Genomic DNA, 14,795 nt, shown 5'->3' with positions numbered 1-14,795 from the left:
TATCGAAATCAATAGAATCGACCTACAAGATTGATACCAAACCAAAATCAACTTTCGATTAAATTGAACGACTCTAAAAACTCATTTTGACTTTTAGAAATCGGATTGAATTGATTCGAGAACACACAACCATTAGTCAAGATTTCACATGAATCAACAATATGCTCAAAATTGATTTCGATTACAATATTGTATTCGTCTTGGACTCAATAAATGAACAGACAAGTCGATTTCAATCACCACACAAATCGAGTTTTTGATTCAATTGATTTTGACTTTATCGTTGATTGATTCAATTATAACAACGAGTATTTGATTTTTTGTGATCCGGATTGGGTTCAAACAAATAATTATTAGTTTCAAGTTGGATTGGGCTAAAAGAAATTAACATGAACAATAACCAGACTTAGAAATTGAGTTTGGGCTCAAATTATTAATTTATGATTAGTAATGAATTGTAAATGCTTTGGACTTCGAATCGGATCACATGATAATAAAATTAGTTTTATTTTTATTTTTAGGAATTCGATCTAAAAAAAATAATTTGATCAATCAGTGGGGTTTGAAACAGACTTGATCCAATGAGTCAAATCGATCAAGAATGAAAAATGTAGAATATGAAACGGAATCATGGGCGTTTTGGAATCCATTTGAGAATTTGTGATCCCTTTTTGACAAATCGAGTTCCATTATCAATGAACGAATCAAATTTAGAAGATCTTGGTTCTTTTGTTGGAACTAGAAAATCTCCAATTTGAAGATTGTACCATCCACTATGCGTGTTGTACAACTCGTTCTTTGTGTTCTTCGTGTTCTTCATTGATCCAAGAACATCTTCATAAGAAACATTAACATGTTTGGGTTTTGACTTCAAATTCAATGCAACATTTGGATATTGTTGCTTTGGAACCCAAATTTGCTTCACGGATTTCGACTTCACAACATTTGATTATTTTTGTGAATAAACCTGTTTGTTTTTGCGTTTGATCTTCTTCTTCTTTTTCTTTCTCATCTTTTTTGCATCTCGAAGACTTGATTTCATGAACAAACCCACTTTCTACAACATTAACTTTGTGACTTTGAATCAAATTTTTTGGAGTTTGATATTTGTGGATTTCCTGGATTACCGGCTTTCGATAAGGAATCATTCCTTCAAACGAATCACAAGAACACAAAAGATCATCAGTTTGAACTCCAATCGAGCAAAAAAAAATCATATTCACGAAAATTTTACTTGAATCTTCTTATAATGAACTTCAAGACCATCAAGAACATCAATATCATTTTCAAAAAACTTAAGATCATGCAGATCACTTGGATTTTCAATAAGAGAAATGTGTCTCTTATTAAACAGATCTTTTTCTTCTCATTCGTTTCGATTTTCGCTATAAGCTAACATGAGACTATAAGATCCAAACAAGCAATCAATCTTTAAAAGTGGTTGAAACATCAATCTTCCATGATCATCCTTCAAACCTGTAACATCCCAAAAATACAGGCCAAAATTTTCATTTTTAAACACGTTATTATAAAACCAACAGTATAATAAAACATCCATAATATCATGTCATGTCAAAACCAAAGTAGAAATAATCAAAACATGTTATCATAAAACAATATCAGAGTGTAATCCGAAAGATCTCATGTGCGGAAAACCATAGCGTGATGCGCTGCGATCAAGCCGACTCCTTTCCCTTTAAAAACGAGTACTTGAAACCAAAAGTGAAAACCGTAAGCACGAAGCTTAGTGAGTTCCCCCATTATACCACATACCATACAATCACATAGCATACATACTGTCGGGCAATTTTGGGGTGCCTGACCTACCCATGTCAAGCCATTCTAGGGTGCTGACTACCTGTATCAAGCCATTCTGGGGTGTTGACTATCCGTGTCAGTTCAGTTTGGGGTGCCTGCCTACCCTCCGATCTATCTCACCTAGTCACGGGGACTTTTTCACCCCCTACTACTATCACATAATAACATATCATAGCATATTAATATTATTAGGCATATCTGGGGTGCCCGACCTACCCTTCGGCCCTAACAACCGAACTTAGGGACTATTCCCCTCCTACTAGTGGGTCAGACATGGTGCCTTAAACCCAATTCTACTGGAAGGTAACTCACCTCACACTGCTGAAGTCCCGTAGACTCAACCCTACACTGCTGAAGTCCCGCAGACTCAACCCCAGCAGCTGGATGACAAATTCCCGAACTGTCAACACCAAAATAACACCCAATTAATAATTGGGTCCCAACACATAACCATAAATACATACTTGGATAATTACTACATTACCCCAAGGTTGTATTTATTCAACCCCAAGGCCCAATCCATAGGCCCAAAGTCAACTAGGAATCAATGCCCTACATATGGCCCAATTTTCCTGATTGGGCCCAAACCTCTGCATGGTCTCATTCTAAGGCCCAACCAAAATTTTAGTCCACCATTTGGTATTTTAATGTCCCAATATCTCATAATCATAATGGCCCAAAACTATGGCCCATTTATAGCCTAATTTTCCAAATTGGGCCCAAACCCTCATATGGGCCTTACCCTAAGCCCATCAACATATTCTAGTCCATAAGATTATTCTTGGATGGCCCATCAATAATCCAATTATTAAAGCCCAATGGAAAGGCTCAATTCAAAACCCAAGTGAAATTAGGGTTTCACATAAAATGACGATTAAGGTTAAGTGTTTCTCATTTAACCCATTAAGGACTTAAACACACTAAAGACTTAATCCATTAAGGACTTAATCCAGCAAGTCCAATATTGCTTAGATTAATTTCTAAACCAATGATTATTACTAATATTTCAAGTTATTTAATAATTCCCGTGTGTGTCCCGATAAATTCTCAAAATTAGAGTTTTATTGGCATTAGGGTTTTCCAAACCCTAATTAGGTTTCCAACCCAATTACTAGCCCATTTATCAATTTGTTGGGATTTTAGGTCAATTAAGGCTTTATTGGGTCTATTAGGCCCACTAGAATATCATTACGCCCATTAGTCACATGTTTAGGCTTTTAGATCCATTAAGCTTCATTGGGTCCATTAGGGCTTACAAGGCTTATTAGGGTTTCAAGCAACCCAAACGAATCAAACTCAACGAGGCAAGCACACCGCCACCAGACAGGCAGACACAATAGTCGGTGGTGGCAGGAGGCGGCAGCCACCACCTCACGGTGGTGGTTATAGTTCTCTATTATTATTTTGGGCATCATTACACTTTACAACTCAATAACACACACTCACACATACTAATATAAACATACACACACATCCACCTTGTGGTGGCCCGTGGTGGTGGTTCTTGGTTTTCCCGGCCAAGCTACACTATATATACATATATCCACCGAGGAAACAGAAGCACATCAATCCATACTTCCGGTTGAATCACCCAGTCACCCTCCTAGTGACATACAATTGCAGCAGCGGCCGTTTCACGGTGATAGCCACCATGGCCGGCTGCCATGGTGGTTCTTGCGACCTTAACTCGATAGAACTCCCCTACAGTGCGTTCATGTCGCAAACACAAGCCCTAAACCATGCCCTTATTCTCCGGTGATAGCAGGAACGCCACAAGCTCCTCCAGTCACGAGGCGGCAGGCGACGGGGTAAACAAAAAAGAATAAGATGAATAGCGATCTGGACAGCTACAACAACCGTGGTGGTCGATTTGAGTCCTCATCCACAGTGGCGGCACCGACGGAACAAGATTACGACCTTGTCGATCTTCACACCACCAACGACGGTACCCTGGCAGGGCTCAAGATTCCGACCATGGCTCGGAGGAGATTTGATCGGTCTTTAGCAAGTCACAGGTTCGTCGGCACTCGTCGGGGAAGCATCTCCGGTGGTGGCAACGGTGTCACGGCGGCTAGAAGGTGGCGGCCGAGAGCTTGGAGGCTAGAAGCGAGAGGTACAAGTGGCGGCTAGACATAAATATGCTAGGGTTAGGGCTTCATCGGGGTGACGGGTTTAAATACCCCGATCCCCATAACTAATTTTTCATAATGCCAAAAGTAGTCCCTCCCTTACCCATTCCTTTCAAAATAAACCCGATAATTACCATTTGGACCCTTAGCCTTAAAATCCTTACAACTTAGGTACAAAAAGTTACCAAACAGCCCCCAATATCTTAATTATGACATATTCTACCCTTCCACCTCATTTCTTTTTAATCTAAATCTAAATAATAACCACGGAGCCCCTGTCTTCATAAATATTTATAAACTGAGTCTGAAACTTACACTTTTGACCCCCGACTTTTATAATTGTGACCATTAGCTCTTCGAGATCATCCTTTTATTTATTTAGAAAATAAATGGGGTGTTACAAAACCTCCATAAGAAACCGAAGTTACTTGTGAAATCAACTCACTTAACACTAATCCATAAAATTGATATCCGTTGACTTTGTATTTCTCTTCTTTAACGATCACAACCTAAGAATCATACTCCAAATACCCCATGATCACAAGAACTTGAAATTTTATAGAGAGAGAAAGTGATTTTGAAAGGGTTTTCTAGAGAGAGAAGTAAAAATCACTTGAATTCTAGTGAAGAAAATCGAATTTTGAATAGAATCAAAGATGAATTCGACTAGAATCCAAACTCTCAATAGCACGAAGATCAAAACTCAAAATGAAGAATCACCAAATCTAGAAAGCCATCAAGGATTAACTCTTGATACAATCAAGAACACCCGCTCTGATACCAACTGTTGTGGTGTTGATTTTGATGGCATGTGCGGAATAAGAAAATATCTAGTGAATCATTATGTAAACTCAAGAACAAATCAAGTAAATAAACCCTTTTAAGCTTATATTAGATCTAGAAAGAACATACAAAGTGGGTCTTGTATAAATTCTCTCTCCATTCTAACACTCCAACTGGTTCCATACATAATGGGAGTCACTCACTTCCTAATTATAGGAAAAGACTCAACCCATTTACACATACAAGAGGGTAAGCCTAACACTCCACATCCAAGCGTGACTTTGAACCTAACACTTAGAAGGGTAAAGTTTCCAACTTTTCCTGTTAATACCCTTCCCAATATATCTAGCTTAAACCCTAACACTAAAAGATCTAAATCTTGATCCAAGAGTCATTAATACTTCAAGCTAAGGCATGAAAACTGAGATCTAGACCCTAGACACTACATGAACACGTAAACTCCCTGGATTATTCTCCATGCATGGCCTTTTGTAGCTTAAAAGGCCAAAATGACATCCTAAAGCTTGCATGGTGCTCCAATGGCCATAAAGTTTGCACCTTTATGCCATGAAAGCCCTCCCAGGTCCAAGATCTAAAAGTATACTCACTTGGGACGCCCATTTCCCAAAAGCTAACATTCTTGGACCAAAAGATGGAGAACATGCCCTAAAACTAGATCTAAGCATACTATAGTCGAGATGGGAGCTTTATACCTCTGATGAACCAGAAATAAAGTTAGGCTTCTAGATCTACTCTTCTCCAACACTTCCTCGCCCCTTCTTCAAGTATCTTTTTCTTCAAAACCACAAAGAATGCACTAAGAATGGATGAAACTCTCAAATGTGAATTACGGTTTCATGGCTAGGGTGTGGGACACTGGAGGTTGTAAATGAGGCCAGCACATAGAGGTTAAGGTGTTTAAATAGGGTGTAAAGCCCTAAAAATTAGGGTTTAATTCTGCTAGTCCTACCCGTCGAGTAGACTTTACCACGTGTGACCAATTCCATTCCTATTCGATGAGTTTGGGGCATCCTACTTGGCGAGTTTGGGGCATCCAACTCGTCGAGATTCTATACAAAAGTGAATAGATTTTATGAATTAAATACGTACTAGTAACCGGGCGTTACAAATCTCCCCTACTTATTTTAGACTTCTTCTTAAAAGTGTGCTATGTCTGGAAGTAACTTTGGGTAGTGCTCCCTTATCTCATCCTCCGGCTCCCACATCCATTCCGAGCCCTTGCGGTGCTGCCATTGCACATTCACCAACTCCATCCTCTTGTTCCTTAGACCCTTCATCTTTATATCGAGGATAGCTACTGGTCTCTGGATGTAGTTCAGACTTTCATCCACCTGAATGTCCTCTAAAGGTACCACTGCAGAGTCATCTACCAAGCACTTCCGCAGCTGGGAGACATGAAAGATGTTATCGATCTGACTAAGCTCAGCTGGAAAATCCAAGCGATACGCAACTCGGTCCACCTGGGCCAATACCCTGAACGGACCAATATATATAGGGCCTAACTTACCCCACTTCTTGAACTGGATAACACCTTTCCAAGGTGACACCTTCAGGAGGACCATATCTCCTACCTGAAACTCTAGGTCTGAGCAACGTCTATCGGCGTAGATCTTCTGCCGACTTTGGGCCATCTAGAGTCTACTCCTGACCTGCTGGATCTTCTCTGTCTTCTTGAATACCACTTCGGTATTCCCCATGACCATTTTCCCAACCTCACCCCATCATATCAAGGTTCTGCACTTCCTACCATAAAGCATCTCGAAGGGAGGACGATCGATGCTGGCGTGGTAGTTGTTATTGTAGGAAAACTCTGCCAAGGGAAGGTAGGTATCCCAGCTACCACCGAAGTCTATAACGCACGCTCGCAGCATATCCTCCAAGGTTTGGATGGTCCGCTCGCTCTGACCATCCTTATGTGGGTGAAAAGTCATACTAAAGTACAGACGAGTACCCAACTCATCATGAAATTTCTTCCAAAATCTGGAATTGAATCGTACATCCCAGTCAGAAATCACAGAAACTAGCACCCCATGTCGAGCTACTACCTCCCTGATGTAGATGTCGACTAACTTCTCGACTGAAATTCTCTCCTAAATCGGAATGAAATGGGAACTCTTTGTCAACCGATCCATGATGACCCAAATCAAATCCACTCCTCGTGCGGTCCAGGTAAGCTTCGTAATAAAATCCATAGTAATATCCCCACACTTCCATACAAGGATATCCAACGGCTGCATCTTTTCGTGAGGTCTCCGATGCTTGGCCTTGACCTTCCTGCATGTCAAGTACCACTTAACGTACCAAGCTATATCCTGCTTCATGCAGGGCCACCAATAATTAGGGTGAAGATCCTGATACATCTTCGTCCCCCCGGGATAAATGGACAACCTCGACTTTTGGGTCTCATCCATCAGAACCTGGCATACCCTGCCCCTGTAAGGAACCTATACCCTCCGATGCAGGGTCAGCAGTCCACGACTATCATAATCAAATGAGGCCACCTGGCCTATGACCCGCACACACTTAAGGCGCTCCTCCTTCACACCCTTGACCTACGCCTCTCGGATCCGCTCTAAAAGCGTAGTCACTACTATCATCCTCAGGCAGATGTCTCTGATCAGGGTTGTAAATGCCTTGCTGCTAAGTGCATCGGCCATAACGTTGGCCTTCCCCGGGTGGTAAAGGGTCTCACAGTCGTAATCCTTGACCACGTCCAACCATCGCCATTGCCTCATGTTCCGATTTGGCTAGTCTATCAAGTACCTCAAACTCTTGTGATCCATGTAAATGGTATAATGGGCCCCATAGATGTAGTGTCGCCAAATCTTGAGGGCGAAAACAACCTCTCCCAACTCCAGGTCGTGTGTCAGTTAATTCACCTCATGAGGCTTCAGCTTCCTCGAGACGTAGGCACTAACATGCCCCCATCTGCATTAACACTACACCCAAACCCGAAAATGGACGCATCAAAGTATACTACAAAATCCTCAATGATCTTTGTCAAGGATAAGATCGGTGCCTCACACAACCTCTGCCTCAAGGTCTCGAATGATGCCTGCTGCTCAGGCCCGCAAGAAAAGACAACATCATTCTTTGTCAGCTGAATCAGGGGAACTGCTATCTTTGAGAAGTCCTGAATGAATCTCTAATAATAGCCTGCTAGCCTGAGGAAACTCCGATTCTCATATGGAGACTTAGGAACCTCCTATCCAATCACGGCTTCCACCTTGGCGAGGTTGACCAGAATACCGTTCTAGTTGACAAGGTGCCCCAAAAATTGCACCTCGCGCAACCAGAACTCGCACTTAGAGAACTTGGCATACAAGCTCTCCCTCCTCAGGGTATCCAACACCTCTCGCAAGTGCTCCTCGTGCTACTCCAATCATCTTGGAGTAAACCAAGATGTCATCAATAAAGATTATCACAGACCGATCCAGCATCGGTCTGCATATGTGGTTCATTAGGTCCATGAATGCGACAAGGGCATTGGTGAGCCCAAAGGGCATCACCATGAACTCGTAATGATCTAGAAATCGAGGGTAATAGAATACGCTATATCATGAATCGCATCTGGACACCCAAGATTGGGGGATTTAAGGATGTCGTCATGAACAAATCACATAAAACTCGCTACTCTGTTCATCCCGGTTCATACAAGATGTACCTGAACCTCAAGAAACTCTATTGGTGGCCGAACATGAAAGCCGAAATTGCTACCTTCGTGAGTAATTGTCTGAATTTCGTCAAAGTCAAGGTCAAATACCAAAAACCATCAGGTCTGTTGCAACAATCGAAAATAACCAAGTGGAAGTGGGAGCGGATCACAATGGATTTCCTAACCAAACTGCCTAAGACAACAGGTGGTCTCGATACCATTTGGGTGATCGTTGACAGACTGACCAAGTCTGCACACTTCCTACCAATGAAGGAGACCGAAAAAATGGAGAAGATGACCAATACATACATCAAGGAAATCGTGAGGTGGCATGGGGTGCCAAAGTCCATCATCTCTTATAGGGATAGTCGATTTACCTCGCCGTTCTAGCAGTCACTCCAGAAATCCATGGGAACTAGGTTGGACATGAGTACAACCTATCACCCACAAACTGCCGGGCAAAGTGAGAGGACCATTCAGACGCTAGAAGACATGTTTAGGGTGTGTGTGGTGGAATTTGGTAAAGCTTGGGATGCCCATTTACCACTTATCGAATTCTCATACAATAACAGTTATCACGCTAGCATCAAGGTTACCCCTTTTGAAGCCCTCTATGGTCGCAAGTGCAGATCGCCGTTGTGCTAGGCTGAAGTAGGTGACAAGAAACTAGCAATGGGACAAGTCCCTAACAACACCCTCATTGGCCCGAAGATCATAAGAGAAACCACCGAGAAGATTGTCCAAACCCGAGAACGATTAAATGCTTCTAGAGACAGACAAAAAATTTATGCGGATAACAGACGAAAGCCTTTGGATTTCCAGGGTGGAGATCGAGTGCTATCAAAAATCTCGCCCTGGAAAGGCTTGATACATTTCGATAAACGAGGAAAGCTGAATCCGAGATATATCGGACCATTCGAGATCCTCGCTAGGATTGGCCCGGTAGCATTCAAGCTTTGACTACCGCAAGAACTCAAAAATGTACATCCTACCTTCCATGTATCCAACTTAAATAAGTGCTTGTTCGGTGAGACTTTTTTTTATCCCTCTTGACGAGATTGAAATCAAAGAAAGTCTCCACTTCATGGAAGAACTAGTGGAAATCATTGACCAAGAAATCAATAGAACAAAACAAAGTCGCATTCCCATTGTGAAAGTCTGATGGAACACTAAGCGAGGACTCGAGTTCACCTGGGAACACGAAGACCAAATGAAACAAAAATATCCACATCTTTTCCCCAACCCTTGCAGTCCCAGTCAAAACGCTATTTTCGGGATGAAATTCCTTCTAACGGGGGGATGATGTGACAACTGTCAAATTTTGGTCAACTCAAAGTCATCAAAAGTCAACAAGTCAAACTAATAAACTCATGTAGTGCTTGTATGATAGGATATATTCTATATCTTCTTATGTACAACTCTCTATCATAATGCAAAGTATCACTCAGAAGTTTCTAAAGTTTGGAAATTCTAAACCCTAACCAGAGTAAGTGAGGTAATGACTCTATAAAGCACTATTAAAGACCCTTCGGGGGTGTGAAACACTCATGACAAGGCATAATGGTGTTTATGAACCTTGCATTACGAGGCTAAACTCTAACTAAGGTCATAAACAAAGCCTCTCTCAATCTCTCTCACTCTATGTCTCTCTCTCCCAAATCTCTCCCAAAATCCTCTCTTAACTTTTTTTATAATCACTCGGGGCATCCCGACCCTTAACTTATTCAAAAACCACTTGAAACAGGAAGATTATGTGATAAATAGTCTTATAGGATCGAACCCTTCTTAAGAACTGAAGCCTCTCCTAAGAACCGAAGCCTCTCCTAAGAAACGAAGCTTCTTAAGAATCGAACCCCCGTTAAGACCGAAACCAATTTGAGGACTGAACACCCCTTTGGCTCGGATCAACCTACCTTTGGTTCGCCTCAAGGCACTTTGGTTCGCCTCGTTCTCGCTTCCCACCCAACGAACCTCGCCTACGAGCTTTCTCGGACCGAACATATCTTCGGTTATCAACCATTCTTGGACCGAACCTTCGATTCTGAACCCCAAAACTTCGCAAGTTCGCCTCTTGGTCCTGGTTTTTGACAACTTTCACGTTTTAAGCCCATTTTTGATGATTTTGACTGGGGATTTTCACCCACACTCGTACTTTGACATATAAGACCCCATAAATTCATATTTTAATCATATTTTGGGGAAATCTTAACCATATGTAATATCTTTTGTACAAGACATTATATAAGGGTTGGTTGACTTTTCCAAGAAGTTATGACACCATACCCACTTTATGTCATTATTCACTCCTTACCATATCAAATCACAGTCCTTTTTATGCATTTTCTAGTACTCCATTTGATTTACTTACACTAAATCCACTTAAAAGATATATATCCCACACACTCCCCAAAAGAATCATTCACCACATTCTTAAAACAAATACTCTCTCTCTGTCTCTCTCTCTCTCTCTCTCTCTCTCTCTCTCTCTCTCTTTCCTTCTCAATTATCCCTCACTGGAACAAAGAACTCCAGGAAGTCAAGAGCTCTTCCTCCATTGTTGGTAAGTTCTTCATTTCCACTCTTGAATATTCTACACTCCTACACTTAAATCATGGATTTCTTATGCAAATAACATCATATTTGTTCTTAGATCTTCAAATCCTCAAGCATTCTCCAAGTGTTCTTGACTTGGAAACCTCCTCTCTTCAACATCCATCTCAGGGAATCAATCAAGGTGAGTTCATACCCCCTTCTTTTCATGTTTTCATCTAGTTTTATTGGGGAGAATACAACTTTACAACATCAAAACATGCTTAAATTCAAATGACATCTTTCAACAAAAAGTTATGAGTAAATCACGAACTGTTTTGACAATATTAAACTCCATAACTTTCAAAACTGTTGAATATGAAAATAGTTTAGGCTTATAAATTTAAAATGACTAGTTGCACATGTTCATACGATTTTTCTAAAATTTATGATGATTTTTACAAAACTATCTATCATTGTAGCAAAGATTTCGGACCAGTCGGTGAAAATGGTCATTTTGACACTAGTTAGGAATCATTAAAAATCATAATAAAAATTGTGAGTATACTAGACACATTTTGAGGACTTCTGGTGTTTATGGATTTAGATTTAGACTCATGATGATTTTTCTGTGATTTTTACAAAATCAATGATAGAAAGGTAAAACTTTTTACAAATAGTTTACAAATTGATTAACACTTTCTAATGTGTTGAGCAAAGGGTTTATCTAAGATGACTAAACATTTACTTACATTTTTTGTTAAATTACACGTAAATAACATAAATATTCATTCATTATATGGGTTATTAGTCATTACAAACATACAAGATGAACCATATTATGTGTAGTTTATGGTTTGCTATATTACCATTCACTATGAAAATGTTCAAATCAAACTACAAACGGGTTTTTCAGTACTACACACATTCATGATAAACATAATAGGTATAGTCCTACTACAAAAAGGTTTTCCAATTACAAAAAGTTTTTCCAATTACACTACAAGTGAACTTGTTAAATCCGGTTGTGAGACACAACTTCATTGTACTCTTAGAGTACTGGTTAAGAATCCTGTAGTTATAACCAGAGTCTCTTGTAGAAAGAGCGTGATACTTGTAGACAGATCTATATTGGGATTGACAACCCACACCTTAGTTGCATGCAACAGCTAGAGCGGCAGGTCTAGGGTGAAAAATGTCATAAGATTCTGACGCCTGAAGAACGTCGTTGTAGGCTACTATGTCAATCAGTATGGTTATAACGACTCACATAGGGAAATAATAATACATATAGTTTATGGGGATCTCTATATTCAAAAAGGGTTTTATTTTTATAAAAATGCATACACTATTATAAGTATGGTAAAATACTTGTACATTTTGGGTCTTTGGGTTTTAAGACTACAACACAATTTATGAGGAAAATATGAAAATTTTCTTGTGCATACTTTACATTTTCAAAGAAAGGATTTCTACTCTATATACAAAATCTTATGCACTCACCAACGTAAATCGTTGACTGATATGTGCATATTTAGTGTGTATTAAGTGTAGTTTATTTATTCATATATTAGCTAAATTGTTGCATATTATGGACAAAAGGTACTTAAAAGTGTTAAATTATGTTTTTCAGTCCAAAGATGAAGTTCGGAAGCGAAAGGAATCAAGAGAAGCGGTTAGGAGCTCAAGAGTGGAATGAAGAAGGAAAACACCCAAAAAAAGGCTTCTACTCGACGAGTCGGGCATGGACTCGACGAGTCCGGTCGCGGAATCAAAAGGATAATGATTCGGAAGTCAAGATAGTTATCGCAATACGAACAATGTGAGAGGGACTCGACGAGTCACCATATGACTCGACGAGTCGGAACGCATATTTAAAGATAACTCCACAAATCGAGAGGAGAGAATTTTGGGAAGTTTCAGAAGTGCTTAGCTGCGAATAAGAAGCCAGAAGAACCCTAGAAGTCGACCAAGGAAGCTAGAATCCAATTCCGGGAGTAATTAAGGCATAATTTCATCATTCTACTTATTTCTTTTGTTTTGTCAACATGATTAAGCAACTTGAACTTATTTGTTTGCTGTTATTTACCTTAGTTATGAACTAAATTCTTTAGACTTCTGTTTGGGAATACAAAGTTGACAATATGGTTTGATTGATTGGTAGGATTAATTCCAAGTTGGTGAATAATTGTTATTTTAGCTTGCTAAAGAACCTTGTGTATGAATGATAATTAATTTTCTGTTAATAGGAAGATAATTGATTAGCATGAACATCTATTGATTATCAACCTCATATGATATGTGACCACTATACCATATGTCTAGAATTAATGAATGTGAAACTAGGATTAATAAGGAAATTGAGTAAATTCATGTGCAAGCTTGTAAGATGACCATCAAACAAGAGGTTAATTAAGAATAATGAATTAATTAGCTATTGCAAGTCTAACTTAACCCGAATAATTAATCTAGTAAATATAATTAAATTAAGCAATTGGCCACTGTTTGAATTAGTTTATTTGCTAAGGATTAGGGTAGTGAACATAAACCTAATCACTTGAATTGGTAACCAACGAAAGAATTAATCCATTGCACTATTACCTTAAAATCAACCATAAAGTCAACCGAGTTGAACTAAACAGAAGTTCCTTTCCCATTATTGAATCTAGTTAAATTGTCATTTTCTAGTCTTAAATTAGTTTTAGTTAGTAAGTTTCTAGTCTTGTAAAACTAGAGAAAAACCCCTTTTTGCTTAATCAACTTAGATAGAATTAGTTCTTAATTTAATTTGTCGTTCCCTGTGTTCGATACCCTGCTTATTTAGCTATACCACAATCGATAGGTCACTGCCTTTTGTGTGTTATTTGATAATTAAAGTAGGATAAAACTAAGTGAGTTTTACACACATCATTGACACTCTTTCAAAATTTACTTGTATTCTCAGGTAATCAATAGAAACCGGTGACTACCAACTTTTGAGGATGGAATGCTTCGGCATTAATCAAAACATTTTGTCATTATATTGTAATCGATTTTGAAACATGTACTCTTATAAAACCATGCAACTTTCTATATTATATTTATAATAGTTGTATTTACTTTGAGCACTATTATACTCGTTGTTTTGATACTATACATGAATTCCTCCACCACCGGAAATTTCTGCCATCCTTGGTTTGGGGGTGTGACATCGTCAATCCTCGGGAGTGGGTAATTGTTCTTCACTGTTACGTTATTCAGCTCCCGGTAATTTATACACATTCGATGAGACTCGTCCTTCTTCCTCACAAACAGGATTGGAGCTCCCCAAGGCGAATTGCTCGGCTTGATAAATCCCTTGTCTAACAGTTCCTGCAGCTGTGTAGATAACTCCTGCATATCAAATGGAACCAACCGATATGGCCTTGGCTATCGGAGCCGCACCCGAAACTACGTCAATCCTGAACTTCACCTGTCTCTCGGGAGGTATCCTAGGCAAATCCTCCGGGATAACATCCGGATACTCCCGCAGCACTAGCACATCATCCACGGTCGCCTTACCCTTCTCCCGGGTATCCATAACATAGGTTACATAACCTACGCATCTCTGCTGAAGGTAGCGTCTAGCCCTCGCTGATGAAAACAAAGTTGGCCCATGCGGCCTCTCACCCTGAATCACCAAAACTCCCCCACTTGGGGTCCTGACACAAACCAACTATTGTTCACATTCGATCACTGCCCCATTAGGGCTCAACCAATCCATGCCTATGATGACCTTATTCCCATGCAAAGGAATGGGAACCAAATCCACGAGGTAACGCTCGGTGTACATCCTCAAGACACTATCTCTGTAAACCTCTAATGCCCGGACGGATCGGTCA

The sequence above is a fragment of the Lactuca saligna genome, chromosome 6 (assembly GCF_052625555.1).
Source record: "Lactuca saligna cultivar CGN05327 chromosome 6, ASM5262555v1, whole genome shotgun sequence".
Classification (NCBI taxonomy): Eukaryota; Viridiplantae; Streptophyta; class Magnoliopsida; order Asterales; family Asteraceae; genus Lactuca; species Lactuca saligna.
Note: the sequence above shows the minus strand (reverse complement) of the source record.